Genomic DNA, 775 nt, shown 5'->3' with positions numbered 1-775 from the left:
ATGCAATTTTGACATTGTCCTGAATATGAAAGTTTCCAACAGATGTACATGACCTGACCTAAGCTGCAATTATAAAGTTAGTTTCGAGATCTCAATTTCCTTTTCTGTCCAGCTTCCTTACTTAATTCACACATTTTGGCACTATTCACTTCCCTTCCATTTTCCTTTCCATATGTTCATTGGAATTCTCTCTTCCTTATGCATTACCAACATTTACTGAACATATACAATGTGCCAGTTTCTGGGATTAATATTTAAGTATAGATAAATGCCTTAAGCAGGAAAACTCCCACAAAGGAGGATGGGGTTTTAGGTTTTCTTAACTATTACGAAAGTTATTATAGAAGTTTTCATGAGCTTCCAAGGGGGCAAAAGAAAGTAGTACTCAAATAGTTTTGGAGAATAGATGAGGTTGTATAATGATAACACAGGACTTATGATTTATTATTTTTAATGTTTTTCAGCTTTATTGAGATATAATTTTTTATGTTTCATTTTTGAGAGTGGAAATGTGAGTGGGGTGAGGGGAAGAGAAAGGGGGACAGAGGATCTGAAGTGGGCTCTGTGCTGACAGCGGTGAGCCCAGTGTGGGACTTGAAGTCACAGATCATGAGATCATGACCTGAGCTGAAGTCAGATATTCAACTGACTGAACCACCCTGGAGCCCCAAGATATAACTGACATTGTGTAAGCTCAAGGTGTACAATAAATTGATTTGATACACATATCACAAAATGATTACTGTACTAGCGTTAGTTAATGTCTTTATGTCCC

Source organism: Panthera uncia, chromosome D4 (assembly GCF_023721935.1).
Source record: "Panthera uncia isolate 11264 chromosome D4, Puncia_PCG_1.0, whole genome shotgun sequence".
In the NCBI taxonomy this organism is placed as follows: Eukaryota; Metazoa; Chordata; class Mammalia; order Carnivora; family Felidae; genus Panthera; species Panthera uncia.
This window is presented reverse-complemented; position numbering follows the sequence as displayed.